Source organism: Bubalus bubalis, chromosome 19 (assembly GCF_019923935.1).
Source record: "Bubalus bubalis isolate 160015118507 breed Murrah chromosome 19, NDDB_SH_1, whole genome shotgun sequence".
Lineage (NCBI taxonomy): Eukaryota > Metazoa > Chordata > Mammalia > Artiodactyla > Bovidae > Bubalus > Bubalus bubalis.
The window spans coordinates 58966147-58986824 of NC_059175.1; the positions used below are offsets into that span (position 1 = coordinate 58966147).

Genomic DNA, 20678 nt, shown 5'->3' on the forward strand with positions numbered 1-20678 from the left:
TCGTGACCCATGGACTTATTTGCTCCGCAGCATGTGGGATCCTCCTGGATCAGGGATCGAACCCGTGTCTCCTGCATTGGCATATAGATTCTTTATCACTGAGCCACCAGGGAAGCTATGTACTTTAAATACATTCCCTTATTTCTTATAAATCTCTACACTGTATATTTTCCTGTCCCCAAGATGGGCTGTGCAATTTGTGGGGCCCAGTGAAAAATGAAAATGTAGGATCCTTTGTTCAAAAAGTATTAAGAATTTCAAGATAGCAAGAGCATTGTATTAAAGCAAGCTCAGGGCCCTTCTCAGAGTGAAGTCTTATGTACCAGCACTGACTGGAAGCTGGGTGTTAACTGTCCCCATTTTTCATATGGGGACACTGAGACATGGAGAGGCCATGCCTTGCTCCTGGTCAGACAGCTCTGACCCTAAATATTAAAAGACAAGGGGACTTACTGGTTATTGTATCTGCATTTCAGCTCAGGGTAGATGCTCAGTGAGTAGTATGGGATGGCAATCAAGACAACTCAGCAAATGCTAAGGAGTGCCTAGAACTTTTGGAGGTGTTGTTAAGAGCATGAGAGAATGAGCTAAAATCTGATAATATACACTAATTGTTCACACTGTGCTGTGCTTAGTCCCTCAGTTGTGTCCAGCTTTTTGTGACCCTATGCTCTACAGCTCGCCATGCTCTTCTGTCCATGGGTGTTCTCCAGGCAGGAATACTGGAGTGGGTTGCCATGCCCTCCACCAGGGGATCTTCCCCGCCAGGGATTGAACCCAGGTTTCCCGCATTGCAGGTGGATTCTTTACTGTCTGAGCTACCAGGGAAGCCCAATTGTTCATGCTAGCAAATGCCTATAAATATATAGGAAACACTTGTACTGACTCCCCCCTACCTCCCCACTAGGCTTTGTGGGGGGTCTGTTTAATTCCTCTGCTAGGGTAATGTGAACCATCTTACTTGTGAAGATTTCTCATTAAACAACTATTTGCCTAATTGGGGTAAATCAGCTAAATGCTAATTAGTATCTTCCAAAGAGTTAAAAATAGATCTCTAATCACTCACATTATCGCCGAGCACAGAGAGCACCAGGGAAGCGTGCTTTCAGAGCCTCCGTCTTATTTAATGTTTTACAGACTCGGCGCAAAACCCCACATGCCAGTTGCATGGCAGTAGCTGACACATAGCTGAGATGCTTGAATGTGGTGGCTTTCCAGAGGCTGTTGTCATGAGAAACTCAGTCATTAGCGGCTATAATTGTGCTTGTGCGACTCTGACAAAGAATTTCCTCCACAATTATGTGGCTAGAATCACGCTAGTGAAATTCAATTGACAGCTGAAGACAACAAGATTGGAATGAGAATGGCCAAAGTTATGACAAATAGTTACACTCATGACAAACTGTGGCCGGGGACAGGCTTTGGCAGACGGCACATTTGGACTCCTGGGCTCTTCTTCTGCAAGATTCCCGAGAGGATGTTTCTGTGACAGCTGACATGTCCAGCTGATCTTCCATCTGAGACTGTGGCTTCTCTGGTCTAAAATTAAAGTCATTCTTTTGCTTGCTACTGACACAGATGTTCTGCAACATCTTAAAGATCGCTTAGTGGCCTAAATGATGGAATGGGGGGTTACATCGTCTCCTTCTAACAATAGGTAGGGAAGGAGCTGGTTGGGGTCAGCACCTCAGTGATGTCACCAGGGGTCCCCAACTCTTCTCATATTTCCATTCCGCCATCCTGAGCATGTTGGCTTTCATCCTCACCTTTGTTCTCTCAAAGTACAAGACATCATTTCTTCATGAAATGGTGTCTAGGTACAAGTAAGTTTATTATTCTGTGTATTCCTCATTCTGTGTGTGTGCTAAATAGCTTCAGTTGTGTCCAGTTCTTTGTAAACCTATGGACCATAGCCTGCCAGGCTCTTCTGTCCTTAGGATTCTCCAGGCAAGAATACTAGAGTGGGTTGCCATGCCCTCCTCCAGGGGATCTTCTCCATCCAGGGATCAAACCTGTGTCTCTTTATTCTGAGTTCTCCCAAAAGCACAGCCTGATACCACTTATTTGGGGGAGGATTGAGAGACTGGGGACACGAGGCAGGGAAGGAGGAGAAACAAATACAAGAGCATGTTGTTGAGCTGCTAAGTTCCAGTGAGATCTACTGGGAGGTAGGCAGAGGGTGGCCAGGATTGCTCACCTGGAAGCCGAGGCTCTTGGAGCCTTTATCCAGTGCTCCTGGTTTCCAGTGGCTGGGAGGGCTGTGAAAGGAGGGATGTGTGGTGGCAGGAGAGGCAAAGGAGAAGACTCAAAAGGCCAGGAGGTAAAGCCGCTCAGTGTGTGGGCCTGCTGTGGGATGCTGTCAACTCGGGGTGAGTAGGAGTTTTCCTAAGCATGCTTGCCTAGCACCCTGTGGTGCCTGGGCTGAAATTAAAGCTCAATAGTTGAGAGTCCCTTGGACTGCAAGGAGATCCAACCAGTCTATCCTAAAGGAAATCAGTCCTGAATATTCAATGGAAGGACTGATGTTGAAGCTGAAACTCCAATACTTTGACCACCTGATGCAAAGAACTGACTCATTGGAAAAGACCCTGATGCTGGGAAAGATTGAAGGCGGAAGAAGAAGGGGACAACAGAGGATGAGATGGTTGGATGGCATCACCGACTCAATGAATATGAGTTTGAGTAAACTCTGGGAGTTGGTGATGGACAGGGAGGCCTGGCATGCTGCAGTCCATGGGGTCGCAAAGAGTTGGACACAGCTCAGTGACTGAACTGAACTGAGGATGTGCTGCTTTGTTATCTGAAGCTGGGAGGGCTAGTTCCCTTCCCTTCTTCCTATCCTGCTCCCACAGATAAGGTTGACTAGCCAAAAACACCTCACTGTCCCAGGACCAGGCCCTGCTGCTGCTTATCCCTGAGACAGAGCTTCAGTTTCCTGCCACATCACAGACTTATCCAAACAAGCCTATCCTATCCTCCCGGGAGAACCATGGGGCACCCCACCCTTTTGCTACTACAAAGCCTGCCTCCCACGCTCCTGCTTATTCACTCCATTCCTAAGCACAGCCCTCTGCACCCAGCATGGTATGCTGTTTCCTATCCCCTCCCCAGGCCTGAGTATATGTGACTATAAACTGCTGTTGATCTCATCTGTCAAGTGTTGGGTGTTTGGCCATTCCCAGAACCCTAGAGTAGGAGTCTCTTCCTCACCACTACTGTGCAAATGAGGAGCTCAAACAACCATAAATAAGAACATCCACCACTGGGACTTCCCTGGTGGTCCAGTGGTTGAGAATCTTTCTTCCAAAATGCAGGGGACATGGATTTGATCCCTATTTGGGGAACTAAGATGCCACAGGTTTCAGGGCAACTAAGCCCATGCACAGCAACTAGAGAGCCTATGAGCTCTAGAGCCCGTGATCCACAAGAGAAGTCCATTAGCCACAACTAGAGAGAAGCCCTCATGTGCCCCAATTCTCCAAGCCAGGCTTCAACAGTACATGAACTGAGAAATTCCAGATGTTCAAGCTGGATTTAGAAAAGCCAGAGGAACCAGAGATCAAATTGCGAACATAAGTTGGGTCATTGAAAAAGCAAGAGAGTTCAGAAAAACTTTATTGTCTACACCAAAGCCTTTGACTGTGTGGATCACAACAAACTGTGGAAAATTCTTAAAGAGTTGGGAATACCAGACCACCTTACCTGCCTCCTGAGAAATCTGTAGGCGGGTCAAAAAGCAACAGTTAGAACTGGACGTGGAACAATAGACTGGCTCCAAATCCGGAAAGGAGTACGTCAAGGCTGTATATTGTCACCCTACTTATTTAACTTATATGCAGAGTACATCATGCGAAATGCCAGGCTATATGAAGCACAAGCTGAAATCAAGATTGCAGGGAGAAATATCAATAACCTCAGATACACAGAGACACCACCCTTACGACAGAAAGTGAAGAACTAAAGAGCCTCTTGATGAAAGTGAAAGAGGAGAGTGAAAAAGTTGGCTTAAAACTCAACATTCAGAAAATGAAGATCATGGCATCCGATCCCATCTATTTCATGGCAAATAGATGGGGAAACTATGGAAACTGTGACAGACTTTAGTTTTTTGGGCTCCACAATCACTGCAGAAGGTGACTGAAGCCATGAAATTAAAAGATGCTTGCTCCTTGGAAGAACAGCTATGACCAACCTAGGCAGCATACTACAAAGCAGAGAGATTTCTTTGCCAACAAAGGTCCATCTAGCCAAAGCTATGGTTTTTCCAGTAGCTGTATATGAATGTGAGAGTTGGATAATAAATAAAGCTGAGCACTGAAGAATTGATGCTTTTGAGTTGTGGTGTTGGAGAAGACTCTTGAGAGTCCCTTGGACTGCAAGGAGATCCACTCACTCCTAAAGGAAATCAGTCCTGAATATTCATTGGAAGGACTGATGCTGAAGCTTAAGCTCCAATCCCTTGGCCACCTGATGTGAAGAACTGACTCATTGGAAAAGACCCTGATGCTGGGAAAGATTGAAGGCAGGAGGAGAAGGGGATGACAGAGGGTGAGGTGGTTGGATGGCATCACTGACTCAATGGACATGAGTTTGAGCAAGCTCCTGGAGTTGGTGATGGACAGAGAAGCCTGGCATGCTGCAGTCCGTGGAGTCACAGAGTCAGACACGACTGAGCAACTGAACTGAACTGAACTGCCAAAACTAGAGAAAGCCTGTGTGCTGCAGCAAAGACCCTGCATGCTGCAATGAAGACCCAATGCAGACAACCCCCCCCCCAAACCACCACCCTCCCCCAAAAATGGAGCAGGCTCCAGTAGTGTCTCACTGGACAGAACTGAGTCAACTGCCTCTCTCTGAACCAATCCCTGGCAAATGGCAATGATATTAGGATGACTGATTGAAGACCCATCAGAGTTAGTCCTCTGTGGTGGGTGGACACACCCACTTTCCATGGGCACATTTTCACTCAGTGCCTGAATGAAATCAGGGTTCTGTTGGGTTCTCTTAGAACAAAATAAGGGAGAAATGGCTGTTAGGTAGACAATCAGCTCTGTTTACTCTCTAGATGGTGGAGGAACCATTCAAGGGTATAGGAGACAGAAATGGTACCATCTCTACTAGGCTTCCCCTGGTGGCTCAGATGGTAAAGAATTTGCCTGCAATACAGGAGACCGGGGTTCAATCCCTGGGTCAGGAAGATCTCCTGGAGAAGGGAAGGGCTACCCACTCCAGTATTCTTGCCTGGAGAATTCCATGGACAGAGGAGACTGGCAGACTACAGTCCATGGGGTCACAGAGAGTCAGAGACGACTGAGCGACGAACACTTTCACTTTTCTTTACTAGCTTTTAACTCTGGTGACAGTGTGAAAAAAGAAAATAAAAAGGCCAGAGACTGGGGCAGGCGCACTGATCCTCCCTAGAGTGGGGACAGTGGATGTAGCAAATGGCAGTCACGTGGGATGTTGACAACTGAGGAGGGGAAAGTCCCAGGAGTGACCATTGCAAGAGACCAGGAGGCTCACTGGGTCTCTAACGTCAGGGTTCTCAGCAGTCACCCATAGCCCTCCCAGGGATTCTGACTGGGAAGCTCTGGGGTGAGGCCCCAAAATGTGTACTTTTAACTCATACCCGCAGGTGTCGAAGTAGGGGGTTGGTACCCACATGCTGAGTGTCTCTCCCTCCAACAAGTGAAAACCCTTAGGCTGGAATTACTGCACATACTCCAGCAGGAGTGGCAGGTTGTCTTCACTCTTCCCAGAGTTTCTTTATCCAGCCACCACTGGACACCAGGATTCTGTGTCCCTGAGCTGGTGAGTCAGGAAGCTGTATCAGCACAGGCTTGTGGTCTCAATGACAAACCTCTTAGTCAGACTGGAGCTCTCTTCATTTTCCCCTGATGGCTCCTCTATGGAGACCTTCATCTCTGAAATCTACCTGATATTCATAGCTGACTTTCACATACCAGGTTGCTATCGTGTACCTTCCTATTGGCTAACTTGGCTTGAGCCAACATCATGCCATGCACAAGATGCCTCCTTCACTGATTCTGAGTATTTATTGAGGAGCTGTGTGCCAGACGTTGTTCTAGGCTTTGGGGATCTGACTTGGAAACAAGTGGGCAGAGTCCTCACTCTCATGAGACTTCACAACATGAGTCACATAGTAAACAAAACGTGCATAGTCTCATGGGTTGAACTGTGGCCCTCACTGAAAAACAATTACGTCCAAATCCTAACCCCTGGGGCCTGCGAATGAGAACTTACTTGGAGATAAGGTCTTTACAGTTTTAATTAAGTGAAGGATCTCAAGATGACATCATCCATCACTCAATCCAATGAGGGCTTCCTAGGTGGCACAGCGGTAACAACCTGCCTGGCAGTGCAGGAGACCCAAGAGACACGGGTTTGATCCCTGGGTCAGGAAGTTCCCCTGGAGGAGGAAATGGCAACCTGCTCTAGGGAAATCCATGGACAGGGGAGCCTGGTGAGCTACATTGCCTGGGGTCACAAAGAATTGGACATGACTGAGCACACAGTCACGCATGCTAAATCCAATGACCGATGTCTTCATAAGGGAAAGGGGAGTTTCGAGAAGAAGAAACAGGTGGAAGGAAGCAATGTGAACACAGAGGCAGAGACTGGAGTGATGCTGCTGCAAGTCAAGGAATATACCTGGACCCACCAGAAGCTGGAAGAGATAGGAAGGATTCTCCCCTAGAGACTTTGGAAGGCATGCAGCCCTGCCGACACCTTGATTTAGGACTTTTGGCCACCAGAATTGTGAGAGCATAAAAACCTCTGTCCTTTAAGCCAGCCAACTTGTGGCCACGTGTTACAACAGCCCTAGGAAACAAATACCCATAGTAAATCAGGTAGTAGTGAGAGCTGGGGAGGAAAATCTGTTCAGTTCAGTTCAGTCACTCAGTTGTATCCAACTCTTTGTGACCCCATGGACTGCAGCATGCCAGGCCTCCCTGTCCATCACCAACTCCTGGAGTTTGCTCAAACTCATGTCCATCGAGTCGGTGATGCCATCCAACTATCTCATCCTCTGTTGTCCCCTTCTCCTCCCGCCTTCAATCTTTCCCAGCATCAGGGTCTTTTCCAATGAGTCAGTTCTTTGCATCAGGTGGCCAAAGCATTGGAGCTTCAGCTTCAGCATCAGAGGAAAATAAACCAGGGTAAAGGGATGGAGAAGCTGGGAAGGTGGAGAAGATGCTGCTCCAGGCAGAGTGACACACTGGTCCTCGCTTGTCCTTGTGTCTGTTTCTCTGATCACCACCACCTCCTGGCCTCTCCCTGCTTTTCTCCCAGCTGTGTTCTCAGACCTTGGCTTCTGATCTCACACTCATCTGAAGATGGCAGCTCAGTGGGGACTCTGTTTACTCTCTGCAGAAAATCAGTAGCTTCGTTGAGGGTAGGGGCGGGGTCACACATTCAGATGAGGGTGAAGGACCACATGAAGGGCAGGACCCCTTCCCCCATCTTGGAGCTGCTGCCCTGCATCCACTGACTGGGGCCACGAGGGGATGGGGTTAGCAGTGCCAGATCTTCTGGTTTCTTAAATGAAGTGGTTTCTTTCTTAACAGAACTCTCTCTCTCTTTTTTGGGGGTATTTACTTAAAAAAATTTCAAGTGTGGGGACTTACCTGATAGTCCAGTGGCTAAGAGTCTATGCTCCAAGGCAGGGGGCCTGGGTTCAATACCTGGTCAGAGAACTAGATCCCACATGTGGCAACTAAAGATCCCACGTGCCGCAATTAAGACCTGGAGCAGTAAAAAAAAAATCAGGTGAAATCAACATAGCACAAGTTAAACATGTGGAAGTGGACAGTTCAGTGCCCTTTAATTCCTTTACAATATTGTGTAACCACCACCTCTTTCTAGTTCCCAATGTTCATCTTCTGAAAATGAAATCCCATACCCACTGGGGAGTCAGTCCCTGTTTCCCCCACCTCCAGCTCCTGGTAACCGCCAATCTGAGTTCCATTTCTATGGATTTACCTATTCTGGATCTTTCATGTAAATAGGGTTGCGCAATTAAATGTCAACAACAAACAGCAACAATGACAGATACCTTGTGGATGGTTGGCCTGGCCCTTAGACATTCCCTGACCTCTGGCTGTGACAGGTGGCCCCTCATATCAAAATGAGGGGTTCCTTTGGCAGCTGTCTTGGTGGCCTTTCAGGATGCTGATAACACCAGGCTGGGGAGTGGTCCAGAAGCTCTGGGTAGTGGTGGGTCGGTGGTCCTGGGTGGGTGGTTTTGGGGGATGTGCTCTCATTCCACTATGGTCCCCAAGAGGAATGGTGGCTGTGACCAGTGGCACTGGGAAGGCAGCCCTTGCCTTCATGTAAGAGAGTTCTAAGGGCTTAGAAAGGATGCTCCCCTCTTCTCGATGGTTCTAACATGCTGCTTGGTGAGGGAGTGGGTCCTGAAATGATGCCCAAACAGGAGGCGTGTGGAGGGAAAATGGGCTCAGGTCCCATGGCCATAAGGGTCCCTGTGTTCAAGAATTCCCCTTGCCAACCTGGAGTTCTGCTCCGGAGGACAAAATGTGGACTGGTTGGTCGTTTTCCCTTAGGGGAGGTGAGGTCATACTCTTCAGTTAGAGAGAGGAAAAAATGAGATGCGAGTGTTGGAGGGCTGTGTTCATTCTTTCCCAGAGTCATTCATTCCTTTAGGGGAGGGTACCCAGGGAGATGAAGATATGTTACCTGTCAGCCCTCGGATTTATTAGGGGTCAGATTAAAAAAAAAAATTGTGTTACCAAGTGTTAACAACAGGAACCATGAGGATCAAAGTAGGAAAAGATAGATTTTAACCAGGCAAAGGGGAAGTGGGAGGTATAAAAAGTTGAATGTACTTCCCAGGTCATTCACTGCCCATGGTCCTGGGACTCCTCTCTGCCCAGAGTGAGGATGGGCAGTTGGGTGTGGAGAGTGGGGTGAATCCATTCTCCCTAGTTCTGGCAGTTTCTGCCCCAACGGGGATGGGAGGTGGGGGGTGGTGGGCAGGTGGGAGGGGTGGGCTTTATCGAATTCCTTCGCCCCCAGGGACCACTTTTTCTCATTTGCACAAAAGCGCGGTCTGAACCAGGCTCCCTGCTTTGCCTAATTCTTTCGTTTCTGCTTTGGAGTTCAACTTTGCAGTGCCTTGTTGTGGTTGGAACATGAGTATACACAGGAATGGGGCTTATTATGGTTGGAAATGATCCTTCTCCAACCAGCTTATTAAAAACACAGCTCCTTCTCTCCTGGCTGGAGTGGTCTAGGCGTGGTGCTGCCCCCCTCAGAGCAAGGGATGAGATGATGATTCACTTCGGCGCTTTTCCAACGTCTAATTCAATGAATTCGGTTTGCTTCAGAGCCCCGTGAGTCATTTTCCCTGCTCAGTGACTTGCATCACAGGGGGTGGGGGGATGGGGGCTGAGATAACCGAGAACGCAGGGAGCCAATGGGTAGGTTTTTTTGGAAAGAAACTTCGTGACTTTCACCGACCTGGGGGAGATCCAGACTGTGGAAAAACATAGCCGTTTAAGAATACGGTTCTTGGAACAAGGGAAAAGATCCTCCAGCACTGCTGTAATTTTTCACCTTCTCACATTTCACTTTTGTTTAAGAAAGACGTCTGACATCACCGGGAGGATCTGCCGTGTCAGAAATACTGCGGATGACTCTGTGAACAGCTGCAGCCTTTGTGCTGGGCTCATCGCTCCGTGTGGGTAGCTGTCGTGTCCACTGAGTCATTCCCCACCCCACCCCATCCACTCGGCTCTTCGGCATTCCTGGCCCTGCATCGTGCGATGTATCTTTAGAAGAGGCCACATGCATCTTAGTTAACAACAGAAGGTAAATTGGAATAATGTGAGAAAAGACCTTGCGTCTCTGGGTGTGATTAAATGTGTGTAAAGACAGAGGAGAAAGCAGATGTTATGTCTTGTTTCTTTTTTCAAACTGGAGCTGAACCGTCACAAAGCTGCTGGGTGTCAGAAACGGAAACGGTGAAATTATGAAAAGAACCTCCCAGCTGTGCTTTCACAGGCGGCATCTCTTTAACAGTGTTTGATAACTTCCAAAGGAAAAATTATTTTAATGGGTGACATTTCAAATCAATCTGTTGAAAGGCTATTTGTCTGAAATACAAATTTGCCAGGATCTTCTGTGTGTGTGTATGTGTGTGTGTGTGTGTGTATGAACTGCTGAAGGAAAGATGGGAAGGCTGGTCTGTTTCACTGTGAATATTTCTTAGCCTGGTCCTTGGCTGTTTATTCACTTGGGCTTCCCAGGTGGCGCTAGTGATAAAGAACCAGCCTGCCAATGCAGGAGCCATATGAGATGAGGGTTTCCATTCTTGGGAAGATCCCCTGGAGGAGGGCATGATGATCCACTCCAGTATTCTTGCCTGGAGAATCCCATGGACAGAGGAGCCTGGTGGGCCACAGTCCATAGGGTAGCAAAAAGTCAGACACGACTGAAGCAACTTCACAGGCACATGAAGAGAGGAAACGACAAAATGAACTTGAGGCATACTTTGGTTATCTTTTGCTGTGTATCAAACTGTCCCCAAACTTGCCGTTTTAAAATGATTTTGTGGGTGAGGAATTTGGGCAGGGTTCAGCTGTGCAATTATTCTGTTCCAACTGGCATTCCTTGAGGCTGCTCGGTGGTGTTCAGCTAGCAGATGGGCTTCAGGGGTTCAAGACAGCTTCACTTACGAGTCTGGCACCTCAGTGGGGTTGCCTGGAAGACTGGACCCTGCTGGGCCAGTCAACTGGGGTGCCAACACTAGATCCCCCAGCAGGGCGTCTCAGGGCACCCAGAGACCAAGCTCACACGTCAAGCTTCCCACAGTCTATGCTGGGAAATCAAGAAGCATCACTTTGCTATCCTAGTTCCTGACCTGGATCACAGGCCAGCCAGATTCAAGAGAAGTGGCAATAGTTCCTGCCTCTCAGTAGGAGGACGCCCAGAGAATTTTTGGCTTTCTTTAATGCACTGTATGACAAGAGAGAGACTTCAGCCAGGCTTTCAGGATTGCTTAAAAATTCTTAGACTTTACCTGGATTAGCTCCTTTGGTGACTCGCATAGCAGCTGTTGAAAACTTTTTCCAATTGTTTCTCTCAAGCTTTTAAAACCCAGCAGGATCCTATGGGGCCTTCCTGGGACAGACCAGCCCCACCACACACACACACACACACACACACACACACACACACACAGACACACACACAGTGTCCACTGTCTGCTTCTAACCTGTAGAAAAACTTTAGCCAAATAATAAATTTAATCAGGAAAAAAGAACAAGAGAATGCAGAAGCAAAGGAAAACAGTCAAACAGGACCAAATAATGGGGCTTCCCTTGCCTCAGACGGTAAAGAATCTGCCTTCCTGCCAATGCAGGAGACCTGGGTTCAGTCCCTGGGTTGGGAAGATCTCCTGGAGAAGAGAATGGCAACCTGCTCCAGTATTCTTGCCTGGAGAGCTCCATGGACAGTGGAGCTTGGTAGGCTATAGTCCATGGGGTCCCAGAGAGTCAGACACGACTGAGCAACGAACACATACAAGACCAAATAATAATAGTTTAGCCATTAAGCAAAGGCAAGGATCTGTAGTGTCTCCTCGAGGGCTATCGATAATATCCGGAGCCATATCCTTTAAGCTGTTGTGTAGATACAGCCCAGCACCTCCGGACTAAAAAGATGTTCTTATTACTACTTTCCTGATAAAACATGGGACCATCGTGTGTGTGCACTCAGTCACTCAGTCATGTCTGACTCTGCGATCCCATGAACTGTATATAGCCCACCAGGTTCCTCTGTCCATGGGATTTCCCAGGCAAGAATACTGGATTCGGTTGCCATTTCCTTCTCCAGGGAATCTTCCTGACCCAAGGATACAATCTGCATCTCCTGTGTCTCCTGCACTGCAGGCAGATTCTTTACCCACTGACCTACTACTTTCCTGATAAAACATAGACCCTCAGAGTGGACAAAAGCCTGGGTTCAAAAATCATTGTTTACCATCCTTAAGACTTTGAGCAAGTTACTCAACCACTCTAACCCTCCAATGGCCTTATCTGTAAAAAAGAGATAATAATACTGAAATCACTTTGGTGTTGTTGATAGATGTGTATGAAAATGCTTAATATAAACCTGGGTAAATAAAATTTAAAATGTAGCTATCTTTGAGCCCCATTCTTTCCAAACTTGTCTTAACATGGGCTATTTTCCTGACACTGACATTTATTAGAACAAATCACTAAAACTTTGAGACTTTTAATTATTTACAGAGTTGAAGAGATGATTAATAAAATGATGCTGGTGAAACCCTTTGTGGCTGTCAAGTGCATTATAAAGACGAATAACATAGCAACACTATCAGCATCACGACCAACTCATAATTGCTGTGTATTCTGCATGGTCAAAAGTCATCACCCATTTCTCTTCTCATCATTTATTTTCATGGTGCCCCAAAGTTGCAGATACTATGGAGTGAGCAATAGAGGAAAGAAACTTTATTAAAGGTAGAAACAGGCAACCAGCTACATTCACAATAATTTATGGAGTCTAAGCATTTGTGCATAATTCACTATTATAATGAAATAAAACCCAACCAAGTTGATCTGACACATCTAATGATATACATAATCCTTGCTCTTGCTGCATGGTAATTAGGCATAAAAAGTAAGATTTCACATAAATAACTGTAATTAGTATCACTTGGAAGCCACCAAAGCAAAATTTTAATCTATCTTTTATTTTTTTCTAGTACCCATGATTAGTGACAAGGCTAACAATTTCCCCCGACAACCTGTACTGTTTGATTCTTTTCATTCATTCATTCACTCATTCTTTAATTCATCAAACATTTATTAGGGATTCCCAGGTGGTGCTAGTGGTAAAGAACCTGCAAACCAATGCAGGAGACGTAAGAGACTCAGGTTCGATCCTTGGGTCAGGAAGATCCCTTGGAGAAAGAAATGGCAAACTACTCCGGTATTCTTACTTGGAGAATCCATGGACAGAGGAGCCTGGTGGGCTATGTCCATGGGGTCGCAGCGTCAGACACGACTGACGTGACTTAGCTTGCACACATGCACCATATGCCAGGCAGGGTGCTAAGTAATGTAGAAATAGCCAGTCATGGACAGACAGATGAGACAAAGGGGTGATTTCAATAGTGTTAACCCTCCTACAGTAGGAGTTGAGCACTATGAGAGCACAGAAGGGACACAGGATCTAGTTTTGGGGTCCCACTGAGGACTCTCTGGAGGAGATGGTGGCCAAAGGAATCAGGAGGGGCTAGATCAGGAAAAGAGCATGTTTAGCACGTTTAGCATGTGTGGTCTGAGGAGTGGAAATAGTCAGGAAATAAACCTGGTGTCTTATTGCGTATTGGGGCCAAGGGAGCAGGGGAGCCAAGGAGGATACCCAGATTTGGGGTTGTGAAAGAGGTGTCTCCTCTGAGACAGGATGGAGGAGGAGCAGCTTTGTGGGGCAGACATTTGTTATGAGCAGGTTAAGTGAGTTTGGGTTTGTTGTGGGATGTTCAAGAGGAGTTGCCCTGTAGGCAGCTGATATGTGGGTCTAGAGCTGCTGAGCTGTCCAAGATGATAGCCGCCAGTCCCATGTTCCTACTTAATTAAAAGGAAATACAATTATAAATGCAGCTCTTTACTTGTTGTTGTTGTTCAGTTGCTAAGTCATGTCCAACTCTTTGTGACCCCATGGACTGCAGCACGCCAAGCTTCCCTGTCCTTCGCCGTCTCCCAGAGTCTGCCCAAACTCTTGTCCATTGAATCAGTGATGCCATCCAACCATCTCATCCATCTCTGCCACCCTCTTCTCCTTTTGCCTTCTATCTTTCCCAGCATCAAGGTCTTTTCCCATGAGTCGGCTCTTCGCAGCGGGTGGCCAAAGTATTGGAGCTTCAGCTTCAGCAACAGTTTCACAAGCTCTGTAGCCACGTGTGGCTAGTGGATGCCATGTTGGACACTGCAGATAGAAAACGTTTCCATCAAAGTTATATAAGACTGTCATAACAAATTACCACACACTGGGTGGCTGAAAAAATAGAAATTCATCCTCTCAGTTCTGGAGGGTATACAAGTCTGAAACCACAGTGTCAGTTGGCCATGCTCCCTCTAGAGACTCTGGGAGAGACTCCGCTCCATCACTGTCTTTCAGCTTCTGGCATTGGCAGCAGTCCTTGGCATTCTTAGCTGTACATGCATCACACCAGTCTGGGCTTCATATGGAATTCTCCCTTGTGAATGTGTCTCCAAATCTTTCTCTCCTTATAACAGCACCAGTCATTGGATTTGAGTGCCCACCTTAATCTGGTGTGACTTCATCTTAACTTGGTGACATGTGCAAAGATCCTGTTTCCAAACAAGGATTACTTCAAGCCAATTGGAGCATACCATTTTGGGGAACACAATTCAGCCTATAACTGTGACCAAATTGGACAGCATTGCTCTAGAGCCTAGAGGAGAAAAAGGATATTGAAGCCATGGGTCTTCATGTTGCTGTTGTTGTTTAGTCATTCAGCTGTGTCCGGTTCTTTGTGACCCCATGGACTGTAGCCTGCCAGGCTCCTCTGTCTGTGGGATTTTCCAGGCAAGAATACTGGAGTGAGTTGGCATGTCCTTCTCCAGGGGAATCTTCCCAATCCAGGGATCAAACTCATGAGTCCTGCATTGCAGGCAGATTCTTTACCACTGAGCCATCAGGGAAGTCCTTGGGTCTCCTAGATGAGATTATCCAGGGAGTAGATGTGGAGAGGGAAGAGAGCAGTCTTATACCATTTAGGGATGGACAGAGGAAAAGAAGCTCACCAGGGGATTGAGAAGGGAAACCAGAAGGGTGGAAGGAACACTGGAGCGTACAGATGCTAGGAAGTGGAGGGAACCATTTTAAGGTGATGAATGTGGTCAGTGGTGTTAACAGCTATTGAGAGGACAAGTAGAAAAAGAAGTGAAAAACCCCATCAGATTTAGCAACAAGGAGGTTGTTGGCAAGGACTCGGGAGAATGGAAGGGCAGAAGTCAGGTTGGGCTAGGAACTAATGATGCATATGGAAGCAGAGATGGCCCTGGTGGAAATGAAGAAGAAAACACAAGTTCAAGGGATGCAGGTGGACTGCAGGGTGGGTCACAGGATGCTGCGATAAAAGAGTTGAGGAGGTGTGGCCTTGGGCATGGGTGACTGAATATTTGGGGATGTTGGGCTCTAGTTTGGCACAAATAGAAGAGTTTCCTTCTTGGGATCGTCTTGGATGAGCACTGGAGCTGGAACCCTGGGTGCCCAGGTACCAGCTACTCATCTCCTGCCCTGGACCCACTGTGTTGATAATGAGCGACTTCTATTTCTTTCAGCACATTTGCTGCATGATCCCATCTCCAATGTCCTAATCGGCCCTTTGTGGCTCCTTCCTTCCTGTCCCCTCTGACTCTGGCTGTAAGTGACTTTAATTTGGCACTTCTCCTGTCCCCAGGGACCATATCTCTCCCTCCTGGTGTCTCTAGGACATGGCCTCTGCAGACTGCCCCCTGCTCTGTGTCTTCCAGGTTCACACATCTCATCTCAGTTTCTAAAAATGGCTGCACTCAAGGTTCTACCTGGAAAGCTTTTTGCCATCACCACTCATGGCCAACCCCTGCTGATGCTCTAGGTGTCCCCCTAAATGTCACTTTCTCAAGGAAGTGTCCCTGGTATTCAATCAGGTCCTCCAGTTCTAATAGTCACCACACCCCTTCCTTTTTCATCACAGCTCCTGCCTTGATTCAGAACTACGTATTTACTTGTGTGATTAACATGTGGTCCTGCCTCCCTGACTAGACTGTAAACTCCATGAGGGCAGGAGTTTCCTGTTCACCCTGATGCCTTGGTGATTAGCACAGTAGATACTCAAGAAGTGGTTATTATATTCATTATTTAAGGAATGACATTTTTTGATGCATTCCCCCCATCTCCAGCATTTTATTACAAACAAATTTATACAAACAGCAAAGCTAAAAGAACTTGATATTTAGTTCAGTTCAGTTCAGTTGCTCAGTCGTGTCTGACTCTTTACAACCCCATGAACCGCAGCATGCCAGGCCTCCCTGTCCATCACCAACTCCTGGAGTCCACCCAAACCCATGTCCATTGAGTCGGTGATGCCATCTAGCCATCTCATCCTCTGTCATCCCCTTCTCCTCCTGCCCTCAGTCTTTCCCAGCATCAGGGTCTTTTCAAACGAGTCAGCTCTTCACATCAGGTGGCCAAAGTACTGGAGTTTCAGCTTCAATATCAGTCCTTCCAGTGAACACCCGGGACTGATCTCCTTTAGGAGGGACTGGTTGCAGCCCAAGGGACTCTCAAGAGTCTTCTCCAACACCACAGTTCAAAAGCATCAATTCTTCTGTGCTCAGCTTTCTTTATATTCCAACTCTCACATCCATACATGACAACTGGCAAAACCATAGCCTTGACTAGATGGACCTTTGTTGACAAAGTAATGTCTCTGCTTTTTAATATGCTGTCTAGGTTGAGTACCCATGTATTATCATCAACATTTAATCACATATCTATTCCTTTGTTTATCTCTCTATCCTCTGTCAATCCATCTTATTTCCTTGATTGAGCCACTCTCTTCAATATTTCTTCAGTCTTTCAGTTTCCAGATTCCAAGTTCCTGAAAGAAGACTCTGGCAAACCAGGGAAAAGGCCACATGAAACACCTATGGGTTGGCTCCCTTTAGATTTGGGAGCCATGTCCTTGATCTGAGCAGTTGTGTTGAATCCTGTAGGGTCCTTTGGTTCAAAGGATCCCTGTTATCTCATTAGCAGGCTTGTGGGTGTGGCCATCTCCCCTTGATGATGGTTTGAGTGCTGTGGGCCCTGTGATATTGCTGCGATAAGCTGCAAACAGGTATAGGAACCAGAGGAAGATCAAGCTAGAGAGATAATATGAACTTCAGTTTTGTATTTTCCACTGGGGACTTAGAAATGCTATGTCTTAGACTGATAGTAAGGGTAGAGATAAGGCATGGACATATGGATTAGGAGTTACAGTGTGTTCAGTGGCTGTTCCAAGATATCTATATGGGAGGAGGAGCCAGTTGGCTGGGAACAGGGCAAGGGGACCACGTTGTGAAGCTTCTTATACGAGATGAAGAAAATGTCAGTCACCTGTGATTGTGGACGGTCCTCAGTACCCTTGGCGATCATCACTATTGCCTAGAGAGGATGACTGAAGCTTTGAAAAGGGTGAAATCTCTATATGTGAGACTGAACATGAGACAATTTGGTGACTGAAAGGGAATCAACAGGTGTAGACCAGATTCTTTTGGGAGCACTGGTCTGGAAGGTCACTGGATCCCTGGCGGGGAGTAGACAGAAGTGAGGGGTAGTGATCAGGAACAGAGCAGCAGTCCCATTTCCAAGTTGGGTGGAAAAGATAAGCTGGTGAAGGAGACTGCATGCCAAGAGAGGTGAAGAGGAGGAGAATAATGCCTGAAGGTCAAGGTAGAAGGGGGTTTAAAGAAGCAGTGATGAATGGGGCCAAGTTTGCGGTGGTAAACTGGGAAAAGAACCAGACAAGGTCTGTGGGTTTGCTCTTCAGGGGCTCCTCTGAGAGAGGTGACCTTCACGGGACAGGGGTAAAGAGAGCCATGAGCAGGAGGAAGGAGCTGGTCTCCACACCACTATGGCAGGAGCTTGGTGAAGGGCCAGTGAGAAACAAGACAGTAATTGCAGTGCATGTGTGCAGTCAGACTGTCCTGAGGAACTGTTCTTAGGTATTCCTGGACAACAGAAATCGGGCAGCAGCTAATTGATATTCATCCCCCTTTGAAAGACTCACAAGTATTAGTAATAATGGGCTATTTTTTTTCCCCAGTAGTCATGTACAGATGTGAGAGTTGGACCATAAAGAAGGCTGAGCACTGAAGAACTGATGCTTTTGAAGTGTGGTGTTGGAGAAGACTCTTGAGAGTCCCTTGGACTGCAAGGAGATCCAACCAATCAATCCTGAAGGAAGTCAGCCCTAAATATTCATTGGAAAGATAGACATGGAAGCAGAAGCTCCAGTCCTTTGGCCACCTGATGCAAAGAGCTGACTCATTGGCAAAGACCCTGATGATGGGGAAGATAGAAGGCAAAAGGAGAAGGGAGTGGCAGAGGATGAGATGGTTGGATGGCATCACTGATTCAATGGACATGAATTTGAGCAAACTCCTGGAGATATCAAAGGACAGGGGAATCTGGTATGCTGCAGTCCATGGGTTGCAAAGAGCCAGCCTCGACTTAGCAACTGTATAACAACAAAAATTATTGATATTAACATACAGCAGTTACTACACATTAGTTGTATGTGTATATCATATACATAATATAATACACATTCATATTAATACACCATGATAATAGTGAACATTGAGGGTATATGGGCATGGTCTTATATTCTTTCAGATAAATTAAAATGGATTGAATCCTTACAATTGCCATATAAGTTAGGTAGTATTCTTATCTCCATTTTATAGGAACTGAAGCAAGCTCAGAGGGCTTAACATCTGCCCATGGCTGCAAATCTGGTAAGGGTGATGTCAGGGGGCAAATCCCCATTTGTGAATTAATCTATCTTATAAGTGGTGGAGACTTAAGGTGTTTAGGACTCCTTCCTGAGAGAGACCAGAAGCAGAAGGGGTGACCCAAGTCAGGGTGGGGGAAGGGATTTTGAGCCAAAGGAAGGGATGCTGTTGGAGGTCACAGCCCATAGCGTCTCCTTTTTTCTGAAGGCAAAATCCACTGTAGGGAGGGTGGAGGATTGGGGTGGTGGTGGGGAGTTGAGGGAGGCAATGAAGGCTTGTGACAGCTGCAGAGAGGGATGGAAAGGAAATCATGTAGTGATTAGGAACATGATTGTCAAGAAGCATTCAGAACCCAGCTGTGAGATGGAAAACAGATTTTTACTGGAACCACTCAGCTCAGTTTAAAATATTTGCCATCAGCATTTAGGCAGTTACAGAGCAGAGTGTGTTTGACTTGACCCTAACTCTTGAATCTACTTAGGCACTGAAAGTGTTAGGGATTACGGTCCTAGTAGGTCCTCTGACTTCCACTCTCCTTCCCTTCATTCTGACTTATAAGACTGTCCAGTATTCTGCTCTTGTCCCAAAGACTTGAAGCAAAATTCAGGGTGTGAATTCCTGGGGCAATTGGCGGCTGTGGAGAACCAGGATCCCAGAAAGTACAGCATCTGGGAGAAACAGAGGGTGGGAGAAGGGGAAAAAGAGGAAGCCCCCACAGAAACCCAGCTGTCCCCTCTATTTCAAGCACTGGAGGGCAACCTAAGCAATTACTACCCAGGGTCAGCTTCTTTGTTAGTGTCTTTCCAGGGACATCTGAAAGGCGACCCCAGTCATGGCTTCCAAGGCAGTGTGAGTGAGATCACTCTTCTTGCCCCAAGTGGAGGAACATTACAGGCTTCAACGTGGGGGTAGAAGGCAGGACCTAGAAGGACAGAAGGACTTCTGGGGCAAGCCGATGATCCAGCATGTGCCCAGAGAGATAGGGAAACCATTTCAGGGGCAGTAAGGAATTATTGGTAGATCATTTTGGGGTCCGTGTTATTTCAGGCATGCCGCTGATCAAGTCCTAGAGAATTAAGTATAGATTGAGCAGAGGTTAAGAAATTTCTGCAAATAATAGAGGTTCTGCAGTGAGATAGTGACATCTGAGAACTGACCAGATCAAGGCAAGAGCACCATGGGTTTCACAGAAACACCCACTAGGACCAGCATAGATAGGGGCCAGCACAGAAAATATTTTCTTAGCCTCACATTGCTCCAAGTAGGGGAAGTCAGAAATTACTAACTTGAAGTTCATTTCCTCCTACTCTATATCATTACTGTTTAATGTAACATATAATTATGCTTAAGGCAAGAATATTGTAAATTACATTTAGTTTTCACTCCGTGGACTGAATTTAGTCATTTTCACCGAATCCATATGTGTTATGATGAATACTTTTATGAACTTAGTAGCTCCTTTGGATCTATCAAATTCAAGATTCTATTAATAATTCTTAGAGTGGGTGAAACACGGAAATTTGCTATCTTTAGAAAATGCTGCTCTTTATGAGGTTATTATGGGGAGTAGTATTCCTCATGTGACTTCTGAAGTCACATGAAGTGTTTCTTTTTCTCTCTTTATAGCTTTATTGGTATCTATATTTCATATAATATGAAATTCACCCATATAAAGTATACAGTTAAAAAAATAAAGTATACAGTTCAGTGATTTTTAGTGTATTCATGAATTGTGTGGGCATCACACGATCTAATTTTAGGATATTTTCAACACCACAGAAAGAAATCTCTCCCTGTTAGGAATCTTTCAGCATTTCCCCACTCCTCCCCGCCCCAAGGTAACCACTAATCTACTCTCTGTCTCTGTGGTATGGATTTGCCTATTTTGGACATTTCACATGAACGGAATTATACAGTATGTGGTCTTCTTATGTCTACTGCCTTCTTGCACTACTGTTATATTTTTAGGACTCATCCATGTTCTAGCATGTATCAACACCTCATTCCCTTTTATTGTCAAATAATATTTCATTGTATAGATATATCACATTTTGTTTATTCATTCATCAGTTGGATGAATAATGTGGTATTTCTAGGTAA

At 46.3% G+C, this 20678-nt stretch overlaps 1 long non-coding RNA gene across 1 annotated transcript; it reads left to right on the plus strand.

Moving 5' to 3' along the window:
- The first annotated feature begins 9083 nt into the window (after positions 1-9083).
- On the plus strand, positions 9084-17945 carry LOC123330557. The gene is made up of 3 exons (XR_006546565.2): positions 9084-9374; positions 9628-9852; positions 17888-17945. It is a non-coding gene; the product is annotated as an uncharacterized LOC123330557 (long non-coding RNA).
- Positions 17946-20678: the final 2733 nt, after the last annotated feature.